Source organism: Haematobia irritans, chromosome 5 (assembly GCF_050003625.1).
Source record: "Haematobia irritans isolate KBUSLIRL chromosome 5, ASM5000362v1, whole genome shotgun sequence".
Lineage (NCBI taxonomy): Eukaryota > Metazoa > Arthropoda > Insecta > Diptera > Muscidae > Haematobia > Haematobia irritans.
Window position 1 is genome coordinate 131,589,352 of NC_134401.1, and position 23,430 is coordinate 131,612,781.

General features: G+C 29.2%; 1 protein-coding gene across 1 annotated transcript in view; it reads right to left on the reverse strand.

The window, feature by feature from the left end:
- Window positions 1-23,430, reverse strand: part of conu (Rho GTPase-activating protein conundrum) — a 372,761-nt gene that overhangs the window by 70,762 nt on the left and 278,569 nt on the right. The window lies entirely within an intron of this gene.

The following is a 23,430-nucleotide window of genomic DNA, read 5'->3' on the forward strand; positions in this document are numbered from 1 at the left end:
TGTTCCATAAAAGTCCTCAAAACCTACTTATTGATATATGTGAATAATAAATATGGATATATGATCAGGGATTTAAAACGGTTGAATTTCATTTTATTTTTACTTAAGGAATTTACAGAGAGAAAAAATATTAAATATCTTTAGTTGAGTAACATTTGTATGGTATAAATCTGAATCATGGGATTTTTTTTTGTAAATTTTTATTCATTATTAAAGAAAGAATCTTTAGCTATGTGGTTAGCAGCTACATTATATTAAAATGTAAATTTCACAGAAATTAACCCAAACATAAATTTTTTCTTACATTCTTAGCTATATGACTAAGATATCAAAAAATTGTGTAATATTTTCAGGCTTAACTTTTTAGTAATGCAGGTGATATTCCTACATTAACCCTTTCACTACCGATGTCCACTAAGAAGGACATTCGAAAAAGACACCAAATTCTATTTTCCCACTTAGTTTCGATTTTTCCTCGATGTTATTTTAAAGTAGTGATTTTAACCTAAATAAGCTATAAATATTTTCCATATTGGTGAGCACTAAAATAAATTTTTAGAAACTTCTTTAACAATATAAGAAAAATAAGAAAATTGAAGACAATTTTTCTACTGCATGTTTCTAGTAAATGGACATTCATACAAAAACTATAGCTGATACTTTTTCGATTTTTTTTTTTTTGTATTTTTTCTCAGACTTTGAACGATATTATAGGCCAAAAATATATTTTTCTAAGGCCATTTGGTCACAATTTTAGAATTAATTTGTCATAACAAGCTCATATAGCTCTTGAAGTAATTGATGTAGATTCTCAAAATGACAATTTTGTTCTAAGTAGGAATGATATGGATTTATGTCTAGTAACGCCATCTCTGTGTCACCCGTGTATTTTCACATGTGCTGTAATCACGATTGACACAGTTGGAAGAATTCTAACAAAAATGGTCGATTGGTAGATTTTGCAAAATATTCCTCTCGAACTAAACGTTTGAAATACAAATACAAATGTGAAATACAAATTTTCTACAGAAATAAAATTTTGATTCAATTTTCTATAGAAATACAATTTTGACAAAATTCTGTATAAAAATAAAATTTTGACAAAAGTTTCCATATAAATAAAATTTTGTAAAAATTTTCTATAGAAATTAAATTTTGCAAACATTTTTACAAAATAAAATGTTGACAAAATTTTTTATAGAAATTAACTTGTGAAAAAATTTCTTATAGAATTTACTAAATTTTGCCACAAAATAAAATGTTAACAAAATTTTCTATAGAAATAAAATTTCGAAAAAATTTCCTGTAAAAGAAAATGTTGACGAAATTTTCTATAGAAATAAAATTTTGACAACATTTTCTATAGAAATAAAATTTTGACAACATTTTCTATAGAAATAAAATAGGAAATAAAATTTTGATACAAAGTTTTGATAAAATTTTTTTTATAGAAATAAACTTTTGAAACAATTTCTCAAAAAAAATAATATTTTAACAAAATTTTCTATGGTAATAAAATTTCGACAAAATTTCCTGTAAAGGAAAATGTTGACGAAATTTTCTATAGAAATAAAATTTTCTATAAAAATAAAAATTTCTATAGAAATAAAGGTTTGACTAAATTTTCTATAGAAATAAAATTTTAACAAAATTTTCTATAGAAATAAAATTTTAACAAAATTTTCTATAGAAATAAAATTTTGACAACATTTTCTACATAAATAAAATTTTAACAAAATTTTCTAAAGAAATACAATTTTGACAAAATTCTATATAGAAATAAAATTTTGACAAAATTTTCTATAGAAATAAAATTTTGACAAAATTTTCTATAGAAATAAAATTTTAACAAAAATTTCTATAGAAATAAAATTTTGACGAAATTTTCAATAGAAATGTAATTTTCACAAAATTTCCTATAGAAATGAAATTTTGACAATATTTTGCATTCAATAAAATTTTGAAAAAATGTTGTATAGAAATAAAATTTTTTTACTTTTCTATAGAAATAAAATTTGGACAAAATTTTCTAAAGAAATAAAATTTTAACAAAATTTTCTAAAGAAATACAATTTTGACAAAATTTTGTATAGAAATAAAATTTTGGCAAAATTTCCTATAGAAATAAAATTTTAACAAAATTTTCTATAGAAATAAAATTTTGACAAAATTTCCTGTAAAAGAAAATGTTGACGAAATTTTCTATAGAAATAAAGTTTTGACAAAATTTTCTATAGAAATAAAGGATTGACTAAATGTTCTATAGAAATAAAATTTTGAAAAATTTTCTATAGAAATAACTTTTTGACAACATTTTCTATATAAATAAAATTTTGACAAAATTTTCTATATAAATAAAATTTGGACAAAATTTTCTATAGAAATAAAATGTTGACAAAATTTTCTATAGAAATAAAATTTTGATAAAATTTTGGCAAAATTTTCTATAGAAAGGTTTGACTAAATGTTCTATAGTAATAAAATTTTGACAACAATTTCTATAGAAATAAAATTTTGATAAAATCTTCTATAGAAACAAAATTTTGACAAAATTTTCTATAGAAATAAAATTTTGACAAAATTTTCTATAGAAATAAAATGTTGACACAAAGTTTTGATAAAATTTTTTATAGAAATAAACTTTTGAAACAATTTCTCAAAAAAAAAAAATAAAATTATAACAAAATTTCCTGTAAAAGAAAATGTTGAAGAAATTTTCTATAGAAATAAAATTTTCTATAGAAATAAATGTTTGACTAAATGTTCTATAGAAATAAAATTTTGACAACATTTTCTATAGAAATAAAATTTTAACAAAATTTTCTAAAGAAATACAATTTTGACAAAATTCTATATAGAAATAAAATTTTGACCAAATTTTCTACATAAATAAAATTTTAACAAAATTTTCTAAAGAAATACAATTTTGACAAAATTCTATATAGAAATAAAATTTTGACAAAATTTTCTATAGAAATAAAATTTTGACAAAATTTTCTATAGAAATAAAATTTTAACAAAAATTTCTATAGAAATAAAATTTTGACGAAATTTTCAATAGAAATGTAATTGTCACAAAATTTCCTATAGAAATGAAATGTTGACAAAATTTTCTATACACTTAAAAAAAGTTTACTTGGAACCAAAGATTTTGACCTTTATCTGGCTTTAAATCTATGACCAATAAAATTAAAATTAGGATACAGATCTCATTTATGAAATTTTCCTTATCTTTTCGTAGTTTATTAATAAAAATCCAAATTATAACGGATACTTCAAAGTAAAAAATATTTTCTTAATTCCAAAACAATTCTAAACCAAAGACGCTAAATCGTCAAAATAAGTGAGCCTATTTTTGAAGCGTTTTTATCTTAAATCTAAAGTTTCAATACTTCAGTTAGTTTAAGGACAATTTCTTTAAATCAAAAATGTGTTTCTTTACTTTAAGGAAAATTAGCCTTAGTTCAAAGAAATGCCACTTTAACGGAAGGACACAAATTAAATCAAAAATGTGTTTCTTTACTTTAAGGGAAATTAGAAGGACAAAATGTATGTCCTAAATTTAATGAAAAAAATTTTTGAAGCAAAGATTATAAACTTTCTTTTAATTAAAATGTCATTATTTTAAAGAAATTTGTCCTTAATATTTTGTAAATTTTGCATCCTAAAATTTAGGTTGCGTAATCTTTAATATCTCATAAATAGTTTTTTTTTTCAGTGTATCAATAAAATTTTGACTGAATTATTTATAGAAATAAGGTTTTGAAAAAATTTCCTATATAAAAAAAATTGGACGAAATTTGCTTATAAAATTAAGAAATTAAATTTTAACAAAATTTTCTATAGAAATAAGACCACTAGCCTAGCTACGATGGTGCTGGGGAAGGCTAAGTTGCAGAATCCCAGGTAATTTGGCTATGGAGCACGTTCCTTCGCTGGAACGGTTTTGAACCAGTGGTTCGTTGGCCGACAGTCAACGAAACATGAAACCGCTCGAGTCCTGGAGCGGTGCCCATTGCGCAGACAGCTTTCTAATGAGCAATATTTTGTGGAGGGCCCACGTAATCATTTCAAATGGCTTTGTCTCAACTACATCATGCGCACTCATTTGGCAGTCTGCTAATACGAGATCGTGGCTGTTATTACTTTATACTCTGTGGTGACCATTTTCGGTACACCGGGCTCAATTTTGTTGACGGTAGCTATCGAAGTAGGAGAGTCTTCGTATATAGTATCCAAGCGCATTGTTATGTTGCCACATAGAGTTAAGAGCATTCCTGTGCCGAATAGGCGCTACTAAAGGTTAAAGCTGAGTACTATGTTCAGTTTTCAAGCTGAAAACCAGCTTGTTTTCACGGTTACTTTTTTAAATTAATTAGTTCAGAAATATAAAATGCTTCGCAATTAATTCCTTGTATATTTTCCATCCAATATTTGACAAGACTTGATAAAAATATAATCGTCTTCATATATATTTTTGTTCCTTTTATTTTGTGTTTTGGTGAAAAAACCGTACTATGACCTTAATGTAGCAAGTGTTGTGAGGAGAAAGAGGCATTAGGACACTACCTATGTCAATACTGCTTTCATGTGATATGGAATCCACTATATCAAGGAGCAGGTGAACCGGGACTTGGTCCAGGTTTGAAGAATTTGGAAATTAATTAGGGATTTCGTTAGTAACACGAAGTTCTTGGAATAAAATGGGGAAATAATGGAAAGTGAGAGTTAGAGTACATAATGATCTAAACACTCATGAGTATGCCCGTCGACATCTGGAAGGGAAACTAGATCCTCTCTTCAATCTAACCTGGATGTAAAATTGTACCATCAGGCATTCACTAAGATGCAGGTTCAATTGTAGAACCCGTCACAAAAAGTTTCTCGCGAGCAAAAAAACATAAAAAGGACTATTATCCACATATTTACTGATGGAACTTAAATAAAAAAATTACAAAAATTTACAACTTTAGACCATCTTACATAATAACTAATAAGCCTCTCATCTCAACGATGGCCCAGAAATTAGCAAGAAATTAGCTTTGAGACATATGTATAGATGACTGTTATAACATAATTTGCAGCTGCATAATAATGGCCTAAAAAGCTAGACATGAAAATTGCAGACCACCAAGACATTAATTCCAACCACAATAACCATCGTCATCGTCTTCGTCATCATCATCGCCGCACTCTACCAAATCACTACCTAATCCATAAACGTCGTTTTCATAGAAAAATACACGTCAACATCATCATAACCAAAGCAGACGGAGATAGTCAGTCCGTCCGTCAGCCATAGATTCATCTCAGCCGCAACTTTTCATAATTCAAATAACCGTTAAAATATTCGTTAATTTAAGACAACAAAATTTTTGAAAGAAAAAAAATGCTATTTGCCAAGATATTAGGATTTTTCGCACTTTGTTTTTGCCCAACTATCTAGCTCGATCGGCATGGATTTTTGGCGTTTTCAGTGCTCTTACATGACTTGGTTTAGGAGCTTTATTGTTTACCAGCCTGTTCAACTTCATTTTAGATGATGTCGATGATTATGCATATTAAGATAAAAATTGACGTTCACGTTTGATAATCGGTGGAGGAGAAGGAGAAGGAGGAGGCTTTATGCTTGATAAAGGAAAAATGTGAACAGCACTACTAGATAATAACCCCTCTCCCAAAAAAAAAACAAAAAGCAAAAAAACAAAGGCCAGACAAGAAGGTAATTTGGTTATGTAGGTAGATAGGTTTTCTTTAGTTTCGCTACTCCTCCTAACATAGAAAAATATGCAATTTAAGCTGAACTTATAAAGTGGGAAATGTAGGCGTTATAAAAATTGCAAGACAAAATGAATGATTGAAAACAAAAGCCAATGAGATAAAACAAATTTGCATTTTAAGAAATTGTTGCTTATAAACAAAGACTTTATGGTATTTATCAAATGAAGGAGGATATGACTTTATTAGCCGACTAATGGCCGTGTTTTATTGCTTGTCAATGTGGGAAATGCAAATGCTTCATCAAATCGACAAATATAAAATATTAATCAATTTGTCTTAGTTGATGCCAGCGAAAGAGCTACTAAAATACATTTTATTTATAATATAAATAATTATTTATAATATAATTAATTATTAATAATAATATATATTATTTATAATATAATTAATTATTAATTCATAATAACTGATTTCTTTTCAGTTTAATAAAAACTAACTTAATCTATATAAGTGTTAGTTACCCAGCCAAAAGATTGGCTAGTTCCTCCCTGATCATTGCTTTTAATGGTCCATGTTCCGATATTCAGAATCGCAAATCGCAAGAATTTATTAACGAAAAAATATAGAGATATGTTACTCTCGGACTTCAAAACAATTTTAATGTGAACTTCTCATTAAAGAGAATTATATTACCACGGTTTAAGTTTACAAGTTTGAGTGTTAGGAAATTAAAGCCAAAGGAAAATTTTGCAATTTGTGATTCCGTATTTCGGAACATGGGGAAATTTACTTCCAAAAATGCTTTCCTAAGGATAATCTAGCCGGGTAAGATGATTCAATTTGGGTCTTATACATATGTTTTTAATTTAAAAATTAATTACGTTTTGCAATTAACATTAATAAAATCAATTAAAAACATAATTGAAATTTGCTAATGAAATCAATTGGAAATGAAATCAAATGAAATCAACTGGGAGATAAACCACAGTTGCATATTTAAGAAAATTAAGGGGTACATGCTTATTGGTGCTTAATCTGACTATAGCTCATAGTCAATGTTGCTAGGGAAAATGTTCGGTTTACCCTACAAGGACAAAAAAAGTTCCCTACTTTCCCATACAATTTTCTCTACAATATTTTTCGTTAAATTTAAAAAATTTTACAAAACAAAAATGGTTCTAACTACTTTATTATCTTAAAACATGAATACGCAACGTATATAACTTAGAATATAAATTTGTATTACCACCACGGTTGCCACAGTTGGTAGAATTCTACCCAAATCTTTTTTGTTAAATCTCTATAAAAATAAAATTTTGGAAAAAGGTTCTATAAAAAAAATTTTGTGAGAAATTTTTCTATAGAAATAAAATTTTGACAATAAATTCTATAGAAATAAAATTTTGAGAAAAAATTCCATAGAAATAAATTTTTGAGAAAATTTTTTATAGAAATAATATTTTGAAAAAAAAAATTCTATAGAAATACAATTTTGACAAAATTTTCTACAGGAATAAGGTTTTGACTAAAAATTTCTATAGAAATATTTGTTTGTTAGATTTGTGGTAATCTTCAAATTTTGTTAGATTTTTTTGGCACGGGTGGTAACTATTGTTACCACACATTGTTAAAGATCAAGACTTGCCGGCTTCTAATTTCCTCCTCTAGAGCCACCAAAATGTAAAAATTATTACAAATTGTGTTACGTGAAAATGTCCCTACTTTGTGGCCCTACGTCCCTACAAGACGCTAAATATTAGAAAAACCACACATATAGGGAATTTCCCCTACTTCTAGCAACACTGGCTGTGTTGATATTGCACCTTCAGAGTTAGTATGCCACTAATATTGAGCCCATTATTAAAAAAGAGAAAATCGTTCAATTAGTGTGGGTAATAAATCCAAATTTGTAAAAATCAAGCAATATTCTTATATAAGAGCTACAAGTGCGTATAAATACTAGTACATCAAAATTTGAAATTTGAGTAACATTGGTTAATAAATTAGAGTACTATGACCAAATTTGGGAAAATAGAGCGATGCATATATATGGAAGCTATATTTAAATCTGAACCAATTTGCATAATATTTTGCGGGTTTGATTAATACCACAAAAGGTTACCTTGTGCAAAATTTGAGTAAGATCAGTTAAGAAATAAGGCCTGTATGGTCAATAATAAGGTTATTAGGGGCGAATTTTTCAAAATCGGGCGATACATATATGGGAGCTATATCTACATGTGAACCAATTTCGATGAAATTTTGCACATACTGTTAGTACTATAGGGAACTGGATCTAGCCAACTTTGAGTAAGATCGGTTAATAAATAAGGGTTCTATGGCCAAAATTGGGAAAATCGGGCTATACATATATGTGGGAGCTATATCTAAATCTGAACCGATTTCGATGATTTTTTGCACATATAGTTAGTGCTATAGAAGATTACATTTAGCCAATTTTGAGCAAGATCGGTTGATAAATAAGGGATTTATGGCCATAATTAGAAAAATCGGGCGATACATATATATGGGAGCTATAGCTAAATCTTTTCGATGATTTTTTGCACATATAGTTAGTGCTATAGAAGATTACATTTAGCCAACTTTGAGTAAGATCGGTTGATAAATTAGGGTTTTGTGGCCAAATTTGGGAAAATCGGGCGATACATATATATGAGAGGTATATCTAAATCTGAACCGATTTGGATGAAATTTTGCAGACTTGAAGAGCGGTGAAAAAGATTACCTTTTGCCAAATTTGGTGACGATCCGTTTGAAACAAAGCGCAACGTGACCCCATTTGTCGCAATCGGGCGATACATATATATGGGAGCTATATCTAAATTTGATCCGATTTCTTCCAAATTCAATAGCGTTCGTCCTTGTGCCCAAAAAACTCCCTGTACCAAATTTCATCAAAATCGGTTATTAATTGCGACCGGAATCTTGTGAACAACAAATACATGGACCGACGGACAGACGGACACCAAGCGCTAGATCGACTCAGGAGGTGATTCTGTGTCGATCGGTATATATTTTATGGGGTCTAAAATCAATATTTCTGGTAGGCACATTTTTTGGCCTACCAGAAAAACTTATTATACCCTAACCACTACGTAGTTTAGCGTATAATAATTAATTCGATCAATTAATTTCGTGATAGAATCAGAATTTTCTTTGTGAAGTAAAACATTTTTGATTTATAAAATCTTTACCGATCATTTTGAATGGCTTCTCATCGGAGGAACCCAAATTTGGTAACTGGCCACTTTCGATGTCCGTGAAAATAATGTTAACTTAAAAATGTATGTTAACGTTACATTCCTATTGAACATAGCTCTGTTAGTGTTAACAGAGCGGCAGGAAAGGTCTGTAAGTACTTAACAGAGAAAAAAATAAAATTAACTTTAACAAAAAGCGACCAATGTGCAAAAACTATAGACTTTAACTCGGTCGCTACTTAAAGTGGAAATAGAATAGAGAACCTTCAGAATTTATTTCAGAATTAGATTCAACTCATCGATCCCCCTAAATTTGGTATAGGGGCACCTCAGTGGTATAGGGGCCCCTCTATAATTTTTGTCAACTTTAAATCGATCGCCACATAAAATGAAAATGTCTAAAAATTTATGTTAACGTTACATTCCTATTGAACATAGCTCTGTTAGTGTTAACAGAGCGGCAGCAGAGCTCTGTAAGTACTTAACAGAGAAAAAAAAATAAAATTAACTTTAACAAAAAGCGACCAATGTGCAAAAACTATAGACTTTAACTCGGCCGCTACTTAAAGTGGAAATAGAATAGAGAACCTTCAGAATTTATTTCAGAATTAGATTCAACTCATCGATCCCCAAAATTTGGTATAGGGGCCCCTCGGTGGTATAGGGGCCCCTCTATAATTTTTGTCAACTTTAAATCGATCGCCACATAAAATGAAAATATCTAGATTTTTTGGATTTCAATGGTTTAGTTCAAGCACATTGAATCATTTATCGCTCACTAATACGAATTTCCACAGCCTTCGGGAGGGGAAATGATCCATTTTGGGTCTTATTTATATACTACCTTCTTATGGAATAAATCTGTCAGCAATCAGAGAGCGATTTCGAAATGGTAGCAACCTGAAGATGCTTGCAATTCATATCAGCCTCACTCTACACCGAAAAAAAAGTAAACTGTTTTATAGGAAGAATAAACTAACTCGTACGAAAATTGAACTAAATTTTGCTACACATTTTGAGATTTCCCCAAAGCGTTGTTAAAACCAGGAAAATGTAATGTCCTGTTGTACTTTTTAACTACAGTTCACGAAATTACATCCTCTAATAGAAGAAAATATTAACTTAAAGTTAAAAAGAAGATCATTGGCGCCAAATCATGGCCATTTTAACCATACAGTAGTTCAGTTCATTCTGGGCATTAATATATACTCAGACAGTCAACCTGCAATAAAATTCTTGGACTCTGTGTTCCTCAACATGAAAACGGCCATCGACTGCCGCAAATCTCTCAATGAGATGGCTGAGCAGTACAATATTCACCTAATATGGGTGCCTGGCCATAGGAACATACCGGGGAACTGCGAAGCGGATGAGTTGGCAAGGCTAGGGACTACCTTACATATTCCAGGGGAACTAGAATCTGTTGGTATGTCCCTGGCTACCTGCAAGCTCATACTGCGTGAGAAGGCTGTTATGATGGCAAATGTTTGATGTGGGAATTGCAAGGGCTGTAATGACACCAAGCAAATTGACCCAGTTAAACTTAAACCGCACACTAGATATGCTAAGTGTTCTCGAGACGTCAGATATCACTCCTGATATCTGCTATAACGGCCCAGCAAAATAAGTCTCGCCCAAAAACTAATGCAAATGTTCTTTTTGGATCCGGAAGTGGTGCAAAATTGACGCAGAAGCGATGAATTTAACATGGGCTTGTCATAGGACGGAAGTACTCCATTCCAACAGCCCTTGCACTGAATTTGCATCACTTCTTTAGGTGTGATCCGAATTCAATGTTTTGGATGTAAATTAAAAAATTCTGTGATATTTTGTCAAATAAATAATTTTTATAAATTTTTTATAATTTTTAATGGATTCTAATGCTTGTCGGAAACGTTTGACCTCAAATATTTTTAAAAATTCAAAATATTTTCAGATTGGATTTAGCATCTTTTTCGACAAAATTTAAATGATTTGTACCATTTTATGTATTCTTACTCTATTTTTAACCAATTTGAAACAAAAAAAGTTAAAATTACCCATAAAAATATGAAAAAGGCAAGTTATAAAAAATTGAATTAAAAGAACTTTCTGGGTAGTTAAAATAAAGAACATCATTGGGAGTGCATCTTCTGGAAGTGCTTTTAAAGTTGTGCCTTTGGAAGAACTTCCAAATTTTTTTGCTGGGGGGTCGCTGCCTGATAGGCGATTTTGCAAAAACTATAGGCGCGAAGTATAATGTCTATTGTATGAGCCGTCAAGGTGGAAAAGGAATCAATTAAACACCTCTTGTGTGAGTGTCCTGCATTTTGTGTAAAGCGCAAGCAACTTTTAGGAGCATATAGCTTCAGATTACAGGCGGATCTGGAAAACGGTAACTTAAGCAGTCTGCTAATGTTTTTGCAACAATCTGGTTGGTTCAACAAAGAAAAATAATCAAGAAGGTTCAGCGGTTAAAACTAGAAGTGCCCATATGTAATAGGTACTTTTAGTAATATGGTATCACAATGGGCTGAATAGTCTAAGTGAGCCTGAATCTTAATCGGGCTGCCACTTTAACCTAACCTAACCTCAGTTCATTCTTACTATTTTTGAGAATCGTACGAAAATTTTCATTTGCTTTAGTTTATATTGAACTTATGTGTACGGTCATCGAACTTTATACACACGTTTAGTTCATAAAATATTTGAGACATACTTGAAAAAACGAAAATTTCATTGGGCTGTGGAAAATTTCGCAAAAAGTAATAAAATTTAACTACTAACAAATAATTTTTTGACAATAAAAATAAGTTAAATTTAGCGTTAGTTTAACTACGGAAATTTTTTTCTGTGTATATGGTAATTCCATCTTTGTGTCAGGACGGCAGCTATCTAAGTGCCCTGTAATATTGAATATTGAAGGAATCACCTTATTTCTACCTAAAGGTGGTCCGATGTGTTCTATATGATGCTTAAGTTTAATTAGGTTAAGTCACGATTATCTAAAGCCCGCTTTATTTCAGACCTGATATCTACGAAAAAAAAGGTTAGGATCAGTAGTTACACATCAAATGAACGATTTAGCCCACTTTGGAATGAAGGTTGGTTAATAATGTACCTATAGATATATTCAAATTCTATTAACGATATCTTAAATGGTATAATAATTTTGCACGTCATTAACATTTCATTTAAAACAAAAAAACAGGTTTTCTATTTTTCTATGGAACAGCCGTAACAAAAACAAAAACATACGCAGCCATTCATTCTCAATGGGATAGAGAAAAAGTCGTTAATGTACATATCTTTTTATTTTTTTTTTCTGTTTCCGACAATTATTGTTAGACAAGTAAAAAGATACGACCAATACTTGTTCAAACTGCAAAAACATTCTACAATTGATAAATTTGTATTTCAATTATTTTTTTTTTTACTTTGCCAAGAGCAGTGTAAGAATCTATGTACATATGTACATCTATGAATATTTTAATTTAATTAGATTTTTTTTGCAATAGAATTTATCTTTTATTTACCAATGTAGACAACATAAAAGCTTAACACCAAGAGAACCCCACGCAAGAAATCAAAAAATTTTGCTGATTCAAGTTCTTTGAGCTCTAGGAAGTTTAATACAGACGGCATACTTCAATGATTTTGTTTTTTTTTTTTTTTTTTTTAGCTGTTAGTTTTTGTTCTTTCATTACCTTGAAGTTATAAGGATTTATTTGAAAATTATCTTGGGGTTAGATCAAGATTTTACCATTCCATCTATCATAGGCCTCCCACGCGTAAACCCCAGAAAGCGATAAGTAATATTTTGGTTGAAATTTTGAAAAGTTTTTTGTTTGCTTTGTATTAAGATATGATCGGGTAGGTGTAGTCTTTGTTTTTTGTGCGTGTTTTTTCTTCTTTTTTGGTTCTTATAAGAAATTTTAAGATTTATTATTTTATAATGTGAAAGAAAATAGGAGTATAGCCTTATATACTCTCTTAACGAAATTAATGTTAGGATGATGGAAAAGTTGAATATTGAAACACAAATTTGTGGTGGGAGTAGAAACACTTGAAAAAATTATGTCAATATATGAAATTATGTCAATGAAAAGAATTACGGAGTGGACATTAACTTGACCTCATTTATAGTTTACGAGAATTATAAATTACTTGAGAGTATGGGAATAAAAATTATTGTTTTTGTGGGACACTAATCATGGTTGCCACTCGAGCCAAAAATAATCATTTCTATATAATATTTTGTCAAAATTTTATTTCTATAGAATATTTTGTCAAAATTTTATTTCTATAGAGTAGTTTGTCAAACTTTTATTTCTGTAGAAAATTGTGCCAAAATTTTATTTCTGTAGAAAATTTTGTCAAAATTTTATTTCTATAGAAAATTTTGTCAAAATTTTATTTCCATAAAAAATTTTGTCAAAATTTTATTTCTATAGAAAATTTTGTCTATATTTTATATCTATAGAAAATTTTGTCAAAATTTTATTTCTATAGAAAATTTTTGTCTAAATTTTATTCTGTCAAAATTTTATTTCTTGAGTAGAAACACTGGAAAAAATTATGTCAATATATGAAATTATGTCAATGAAAAGAATTACGGAGTGGACATTAACTTGACCTCATTTATAGTTTACGAGAATTATAAATTACTTGAGAGTATGGGAATAAAAATTATTGTTTTTGTGGGACACTAATCATGGTTGCCACTCGAGCCAAAAATAATCATTTCTATAGAATATTTTGTCAAAATTTTATTTCTATAGAATATTTTGTCAAAATTTTATTTCTATAGAAAAGTTTATCAAAATTTAATTTCTGTAGAAAATTGTGTCAAAATTTTATTTCTGTAGAAAATTTTGTCAAAATTTTATTTCTTTTTGTTTGTTATTGTTGGCTTCTCTTCAATCGTTATTGTTGTTTTTTTTTTTTTGATCTCAGCTTAAAGCCATGCATTGACTAAACTACAAGTGTAGCTTAACCAACAGAGGAAAAGTATGCTTGTCAAATTTATTGGGCAAAGCCCTATAGACTGCAAGATGGTTGGATGTACAGCTGTTTCGGAATTACCACATTCCTCATCAGCATCCTCTACTTGCAGCAAAACTATCAACCAATTATCAGAATAAATTCGGGTAATTCACTCAACCCAACGTGAACTACACTTGAACCTCCCGAAAAAAAAACAACAATAACGATTGAAGAGAAGCCAACAATAACAAACAAAACGAATGAAGATAGAGGAAGCACGCTCAAAAACAAACCCAGCCAAATACATACAAATCGATGATTTGAGTTTGGCAAAGGAAAAGAGATATGCTGGCAAATTTGTTTAGGCAGTAGCCGACTATCAAACCCTTTTTCGGGAGGTTCAAGTGTAGTTCACGTTGGGTTGAGTGAATTACCCGAATTTATTCTGATAATTGGTTGATAGTTTTGCTGCAAGTAGAGGATGCTGATGAGGAATGTGGTAATTCCGAAACAGCTGTACATCCAACCATCTTGCAGTCTATAGGGCTTTGCCCAATAAATTTGACAAGCATACTTTTCCTCTGTTGGTTAAGCTACACTTGTAGTTTAGTCAATGCATGGCTTTAAGCTGAGATCAAAAAAAAAAAAAAAAACAACAAAATTTTATTTCTATAGAAAATGTTGTCAAAATTGTATTTCTATAGAAAATTTTGTCAAAATTTTATTTCTATAGAAAATTTTGTCAAAATTGTATTTCTATAGAAAATTTTGTCTATATTTTATTTCTATAGAAAATTTTGTCAAAATTTTATTTCTATAGAAAATTTTTGTCTAAATTTTATTTCTATAGAAAATTTTGTCAGAATTTTATTCTGTCAAAATTTTATTTCTATAGAAAATTTTGTCAAAATTTTATTGCTATAGAAAATTTTGTCAAAATTTTATTTCTATAGAAAATTTTATCAAAATTTTATTTCTATAAAAAATTTTATCAAAATTTTATTTCTATAGAAACTTTTGTTAAACTGAATTATATACGTATTTAATCGGTCTTCTTTTAGTTTAATATGTACCACGTATGGACTACCTTGCAATTTAGAAGACGGTGTTAGGAGGTTTTAAGATACCTTGCCGGCAAGGGTTACCGAAACCCAAGTAATTCGGTTGTGGATGATGGTTTCTACGCAATCCACGGTGGAGGGTACATAAGCTTCGCCCTGGCCGAACTTACGGCCGTATATACTTGTTTATAACTCGTTTTTTGTTATATTTTAAAGAATATTAAATCCATCATAGAAAAACTGCAAATTTTTGTAAATATATTCGAGTCATACGATTCAGACAAACGTTATAATGCATAACAAATTGTAAAAAAAATATAAAAATTAATTATTGAGCAAATTATTACACAATTTTTTAATTCACATCCAAAACATTGTATTCCTTAAGAAGTGTTGCAAATTCAGTGCAACGGCTATCTGTCCTATGACAAACCCATGTTAAATTCATCGCTTTTGAGCCACTTCCGGATCCAAAAAGAACATTTTAACTATTTTTTTAACGATGATTTTTTGCGAGTAATTTAAATTACTTTGGAGTAAGGGAATAAAAATCATCACGCAAGCAAAAAATTAATTTTCTTTTTGTGGGAACCGAATTTTTGAAGCAACGAAAATTTCTTTTATTGTGAAAATTGTTTCCTTTAGGCTAAATAAAAATTCGTTTAGAACAAACTTGACAACGGGTATCAGACAATAAATATTTATTTGCATCTAAAGAGATGCTAATATATAGAAAAATAATTCAGTTACTTTGTCAAAAATACAATTTATACAGTTATCAGATAAATATACAAATTTTTTTGAGAGAAAGAACAAAAATAATATCCTAGCAAAATAAAAGTTGAACATTTTTCCAAAGCTATTATTTTAATGTACATCTAAAAATTTTCTTCAAGAGATGGGCTTAATTTTGAAGTGGTAATAAAAATCGTTGGTTTTACGCAGTTAAGGTGGGTATTAAGTTCGAGCTTAGCCGCTAAAATCGAAATTAATCCAGTAAAAACAGTATATAACTGTACCTCTTTGATGTATATTTTATTAAAACTTGATGGGGAATATCTCAAAGCGACTTTTCACAAAGTTTATATTCTTTTTAATGGATTTTTAGAGAAAAGTAATCGTAAAAAAATGACGATTTTAGCGGCTAAACTCGAATTTAATACTCACCTTTAGATTAAAAATTTGCCGGAATTCACCGGGTGTAAAGTATAGTACACGCAAAAAATTTTTCGACAAACAAATATCATTTCCATTTACTTTTCGCTTGCAGGAAATTTGTGTGAAAGAAAAGTATATAATTTTTGTGATAAACGGTTACGTTTTTGTGATAAACGTTTATTCTTTTACAGGATGTGAAAACAATTTCACAAAGAATAACTCCATTTTTTTCTTTTATTGCTAACTGCACCTCACCTTCACTCACATCTTTCTCATTTCCACGAGGTTTATTTAGTTCTTTGCACTTTTTTTTTGTAATACAAACAATGTAGAAGAAATTCTTCGATTTTATATGTTTTTTTTTTTTAATTTCTGCCTTTCGCCTGGACAGAGAATCGAGCCGCGGACCATACAGTTTGTAAGCCAACACACTATCGATTGGGATACGTAGCTGTTATTGTCATAAACAGACAATTATCACTATAGCCATCACACAGTCAAAAAGTTATATTTATAAGCATCGTTTACGGCGCCCACAAGCCGATTTAAAGAAACTTTGATTAGAAGAAACATTCGCTTTAGTCGGCCACTTTCTTATAAATGATGTGCCAAATACAAGTTTTGAAAATGGAAAGTAAGGTAATTGTACATAAACCCACAAAAGGAAAAATCATGAAGGGCGTGCTCGTTTCAAAACAATCCGTTCATGGAAGCGATCAGCACACATGTGGTGTCAAACCGAGAACACACGGTGTCAATCCGACAACGATAAAACGACACCATGCGCTGTCAAAACAACTACCACCGTTCATGATCTGAAAACGTAGTAGTTACGAATTTATAAAAAAAGGTGTCTGCTCCATACGCATTAACAGTCGCCTTAGCAAATTCCAGCAACGACGAAGTTGCCATAACTCTAACGAATATTTTAAGATTTTTTATGGCCCAAGAAAAAAGAAATTTGTTCATGAAATCGTGAACACCCGTGGACGAAACCATAAATATTCCGTTTTGATTTTTCGTGAACGTTTACGTTTCATTTTGTTACCGCCGTTCACAATTTTGGAAGGTAATGGTAAAATTTTTCATTTAACCAATTAATGTCCAAAATGATACTGCCGGACAAAAATTGATTTTATGGGTTTTTATTAACTCAATAACGACTAAATAAAAAGATTTAAATAAAAAATTGAAAATTTATTTTTCACTTTTGAGAAAAAGGGGTGTTCCCATGTGGGGACATTAGGCAGATTAAGTATGATATTCTTCATTATTTTTTTTTAATTAAATTTTTTTATTACAATAAACTGAACAGTTTTATCTACACGCAATTGGAATATTATATAAGAAGAATTTTAGATTCTATATCACTGTTATACATGTATTTACAATTACAAAATTAACGGGTAGCTCATAGTTGTTTGACTTTAAATAGGTGTCCTCATACGGGGACCTAGAGCGGTAATGGGTTAAAATTAATCGGCTACAAAAAAATGTCTTCAATTTACATTTTGTTAACAGACACACAGAAAAAAATATCACCAGAATATTTCCAATTAAAAAGTTAATTGAAGTTGAATGTTTTTTTCAAGTAATAAATTAATTGATACAATTAACTTTTTAATCAAGGTAGAAACATTAGGTTAATTAAGTCAATGATTGAAAATTTTAAAATTTTTAATTAAAAAATTAATTGATAGAATTAACTTTTTAATCAAATTCAGAAGACTAAGTCAGTTGAAAAAAGTGATGAACATTTCTTAATCAAAATAAAAACTCTAAGCCAATTCAGAAAGTAGTTGAAAATAGTTACCTTTTTAAATAAAAAATGAATTGGGGTTTGCATTCAAAATCAATTAAATTTTTAATTCAATCAATTAAAAAATTGATTGAAAATTGCTAATGACATCAATTAATTTTTTAATCACGGATCTTTTCTATGCCCAATTAAAACTGTGATTGATACTATCATTTTCGTGATTGAAGACATTTCAATTAAAAAATTAATTGGATCAATTAATTTCGTGATTGAATCAGAAAAATATTTTTTTGTGTGCAGTTAAAACCTAATGGGGAAAATGACCATGAGTCATTAAAAAATATATTTTGTGGAAACTTTATAGACAGCTGGAATCAAATGTTTTCAAATGTTGATTGTGACCGTTTTGATTTATTTTTTCTAGTGTTCGGAGTTAATCGAATTTTTATTTTAACAATCCATAAAATGTTGTCCCTTAGTCTTACTTATATAAAGAATGCCGATTTCATCATTCAAATAAGCTTCGAAGCTTATTCCGTACCTCCGTCCTATGATATGCCCATATATAATTTATTGGATATTATCCAAATTGGCACTACTTCCGGATCAGAATTTGGAAATCCAAACCATTTTTTAAAGCTCTTACTTTTTGCGCTGAGTATAGTTCTTTCTTAAATTTTAATCCGAACATTAATATTTATTTTATTTACTGTGTGCATAAATTTGTTCAATCTCATTCTTAAAAACCCATTTATTATTTTCTATTCCACAAAAATGTAATCATGCGTCTTATGAAATTAATAAAAATTCAAGAATATTCAATCGAAACTAATTACCACAGATGTGGGGTTCCCACATATTTCCATTATAATTAATATTTGACCCATAGTTAAGCGTATCTAATTAAATGATATGTGAACAAAATTAACAAAGATAAGAATTTATTCATTCTAAATAAAATTAATGTTTCACCAACGCCCCAAATATATGTTATAAATGCTCATGTTTCTTAAGTTTTCTATATTAATTTATCAAAATTTCTTTTTTCTTCTTTTTTGGAAGAAGAAAAAGAATCAATCTCTCAGCGAACAACAAGAATGAAACCCTTAACCAAAAACGCTAAATTAAATATATGAACAATGAGACAGCAGACAATAATCCAAACAAATAAACATGTTAAACATGTTTCTGTTTTATCTTATGCATTTTTTTTTGTATTAATATTCCATCGTAAACTAAAAATTTTTTTCAAAAGCAGTAAACCAACAAAAATCAAATAAAATAAAAATCGAAATACTTTAAATAAAATTTGTATTTAAAGATATTTTAAATTACCGCGTAACCCAAATTTAAAATTCAAAAACAAAAACACCTTACACGATACCACACCCCGAGCTACTCGGTCACACAGTCCACTGATGTCGAATATAATCGATCGAATCGACTCCCAACCGGCAAGCACAAGTATGGTGCACAAGCGCATAAGCGGTAAACCTAAGTAACACTAAGCTACAGATATTAAGAAAATTCAAATTAATAAAATTATTTATAAGAGAGAGAAAAAAATATATTTCAATAAAAAAAAATATTTCAATAAAATTAAAATATCACGAGTATTTCCATTTATAGACCAGATTGTTGGGAACACACACACAGATTTAAAGAAACTTTTTTTTTAGGAAATCAAACCACTTTAGTTGGCCGCTTTCTTACAAACGATGTACCAAATACAACTATTGGGACAACTATTGGGAATTACCCAGCACAAAAAGTATCGCCACAAAAGTAGTGAAAATGTTGTTTTGGATCCGGAAGTGGTGCAAAATGGGCTAGACATAGGACGGATGTTCACCATTTCAACAGCCGGTGCACTAAATGTACATCACTTCTTAAGTTGTTACCCGAATTCAGTTTTGTGGATGTGATATTTTTCCAAATAAATTATTTCATATATTTTTTTTTAGGATTTTTAATGAATCCTAACGCTTGTCTGAAACGTTTAACCTCAAATATTTTTTGCAAAAATTTTCAATTTTTCTAGAATGGATTTAGCATTTTGCTTTTAAAATTGTGCCTATAGAAGAACTTACAATTTTTTGCTGGATATTCAAAAATTCAAAAATATTCAAAAATTATAACATGATTTCGAAAGACTTCGAAATTAATATAATGCTTCTTATTTTACAAGTTTTATTTATTCCAATTAATTTCAATTGTACTAGAATTCAGTTAAAGTTTTTAAATTTAACTAAATACGATATTTTTAGTTTCTATTAGATTTTTTTTTGGTAAAAATTTTATGGTATCATTTTGAAAACTGGTGTAAAAGGTAATTCAAACCCCCCTCGCCGTAAACTTATAAAACCAAACCAAAATCTAGTCAATGCGATGGGTATATTAATGGACGGACGTTTGTGTTCGCCTAACACAAATTTACTATGCCCCTTCATCCACACCACAATTTGAGAGAACACCTTACAAAGCCCTATATCACAACATAACCCACAATGCATTTTGAAAATATAATTATCTTGAACGAAAAAAAAATAGAAACACAATAATAAAAACAATATATTGATCTATGTTTTCTATTGGAATAACATTTGGGTTAGCATTAGATTTATGTTTAAAATTGTTGGCTTCGATTTTTTTTTGTTATATTTCGTGGTAGTCTAGGTCAATCTGCCCGTAGGCTATTATGGTAATCATCAGGTACACTGAATGAATAAAATCTATATGTTATTATTGAATTTATAAAATTGAATAGTTAAAATTTTTATTAGTTACTAAAAAATTTCAATCAAAATCAAATTGAGAAGTATTTGCAATATGTGGTTGAAAAAATATTTTTTTTAATTGTACGAATATAATCATAATATTTTTTTATTCAATTATTGCTAATTTATATATTTTATATTTTGTTCATCTAGCCTTTGGGTTAATGTTATTGAAGATTAAAATATCAAAGAGTTGTAAGAATTTTCATATTTTGTAAAATATGGTTATGATGTATTTAAATCTATTTAATTGAAGTAATGTGTAATTTTATTAAAGTAATGTGCCAAGTATTATAAAGGGTAATTTTTTAAGAGATATCGAAATTAAAAAAAAAAAAAAAAAAACAAGTGAATAAAGTAGAAAGCCGGGCGGGGCCGACTATATCATACCCTAAACCACCCCTACTAAATTAGTAAACATAAGCATTTGTGGGCTATCATTGGTATTGGTTTTGGAGTATCATTGGTATAGGTTTTGGAGAACATAAAGTACATCCCTTTGTTTACGGGAGTCTTGTCACAATCTGAGCAGATATGTCTAATATTAGGAGCTATAGTTTATTTTGCACCAAAAGAGTTAGTATGCCACTAATATTGAGTCCATTATTAAAAAAAGAGGAAATCGGTCAATTCGTTGTGGGTAATAAATCCAAATTTGTAAAAATCGGGCAATATTATTATGTAAGAGCTACATGTAAGTCTAAATACGATCAGCTAGTACATCAAAATTTGAAATATGAAGAACATAGCTTAATAAATAAGAGTATTATGGCCAACTATGACAAAATCGAGCGATGCACATAACATATATGGAACCTATATCTAAATCTGAACCAATTTGTATAATATTTTGCAGGTATGATTGATACCACTGAAGGTCACTTTGTGTAAAATTTGAGTACGATCAGGTAATAAATGATGCGCCTATGGTCAAAAATAAGGTTATTAGGGGCAAATTTTTCAAAATCGGGCGATACATATATATGGGAGCTATATCTAAATTTGAACCGATTTCGATGAAATTTTGCACATACAGTTAGTGCTATAGAAGATTACATTTAGCCAACCTTGGTTACGATCGGTTGATAAATACACAGAAAAAAATTTCACGAAAAATTTTCCAATTAAAATTTTAATTGAGTTTTAAAAAATATTCAATTAAAAATTTAATTGAATCAACAAATTTTTTAATTGAAACAAAAATCAATCACAAAAATTAATAGTATCAATTAATTTTTTAATTGGATCAATTAATTTTTTAATTGACCTTCAATTAATTTTTTAATTGATACTATCATTTCTGTGATTGAAGACAATTCAATTAAAAAATTAATTGGATCAATTAATTTCGTGATTGAATCAGAAAAATTTTTTTTTGTGCGTAAGGGTTTTACGGCCAAATTTGGCAAAATCGGGCGATACATATATATATGGGAGCTATATCTAAATCTGAACCGATTTCGATGAAATTTCGCACATACAGTTAGAGCTATAGAAGATTACATTTAGCCAACTTTGAGTACGATCGGTTGATAAATAAGGGTCTAACGGCCAATTTTGAACAAATCGGGCGATACATATATATGGGAGCTATATCTAAATCTGAACCGATTTCGATGAAATTGTGCTACATCTAACTGTATAGATGTATAGAACGTTAGATTTAGCCAACTTTGAGTACACACAAAAAAATTTCACGAACATTTTTCCAATTAAAATTTTAATTGAGTTTTAAAAAATATTCAATTAAAAATTTAATTGATTCAACAAATTTTTTAATTGAAACAAAAATCAATCACAAAAATAATAGTATCAATTAATTTTTTAATTGGATCAATTAACTTTTTAATTGAGCTTCAATTAATTTTTTAATTGATACTATCATTTCTGTGATTGAAGGCATTTCAATTAAAAATTAATTGGATCAATTAATTTCGTGATTGAATCAGAAAAAAATTTTTTTGTGTGTACTATCGGTTGATAAATACGGGTTTTACGGCCAAATTTGTCAAAATCAGGCGATACATATATATGGGCGCTATATCTATATCTAAATCTGAACCGATTTCGATTATTTTTTAGCACATATTGTCAGTACCATAAAAGATTAGAGTAAGCCAAGTTTGAGTAAGATCGCTTAATAAATAAGGTTTTTATGGCCAAATTTGGGAAAATCGGGCGATACATATATATGGGAGCTATATCTAAATCTGAACCGATTTCGATGAAATTTTGCAGACTTAAAGGGTGATGAAAACGTTTACTATGCGCAAAATTTGATGATGATCGGTTTGTAAAAAAGCGCAACGTGACTCCATTTGTCGAAATCGGGCGATACATATATATGGGAGCTATATCTAAATTTGATCCGATTTCTTCCAAATTCAATGGCGTTCGTCCTTGTGCCCAAAAAACACCCGGTACCAAATTGCATCCAAATCGGTTAATAATTACGACCGGAATCCTATGAACAACAAATACATGGACAGACGGACGGACGGACACCAAGCGCTAGATCGACTCAGGAGGTGATTCGGAGTATTTACAAAAATATTATTAAAGTAAATCGCCAAATATTATAAAGGGTGATTTTTTAAGAGCTATATGAAACATTTTCAAATCGAAAGTACGGTCCATATAGTTTACAGTTTGACGATTATTTCATGCAAATGTTGATTGCGACTGCGTCTCAAATGCTCCATCCAATTTTGAAATACTCTTTCCAACATTAACTCACAAATAAATGTTTCAATGTTCTCTTCTAATGC